The 216-nt window shown below is 64.8% G+C and overlaps 1 protein-coding gene across 1 annotated transcript in view; it reads right to left on the bottom strand.

Moving 5' to 3' along the window:
• TMEM150A (transmembrane protein 150A) overlaps positions 1-216 on the bottom strand; it is a gene marked incomplete at both ends in the record, with an annotated part of 2,419 nt that overhangs the window by 819 nt on the left and 1,384 nt on the right.

Here is a 216-nt window from a genome sequence, read left to right as displayed (position 1 = left end):
CCTGCCGCTGCCAGAGCTTCTTTATGCTTCTCTCGTCCCCACTGGGGATCTCTAGCGAAACTACTGCCAGAGCCACCGCGGCGAGGGGAGAAGGCAGGTACGCCCTCCCGGTGAAGCCTCCAGCAGTACCCTGCCTTCTGCCAGCGAGACCAAGATCTGGGAGAGCCAGAGAGGCAGGGACCCGACCTGCGCAGGGCAGAGCCCTCTGCTCGCTCC

Source organism: Phaethon lepturus, unplaced genomic scaffold (assembly GCF_000687285.1).
Source record: "Phaethon lepturus isolate BGI_N335 unplaced genomic scaffold, ASM68728v1 scaffold22941, whole genome shotgun sequence".
In the NCBI taxonomy this organism is placed as follows: Eukaryota; Metazoa; Chordata; class Aves; order Phaethontiformes; family Phaethontidae; genus Phaethon; species Phaethon lepturus.
The sequence above is the reverse complement of the archived record's forward strand: the minus strand, read 5'-3'. Positions and strand labels throughout refer to the sequence as shown.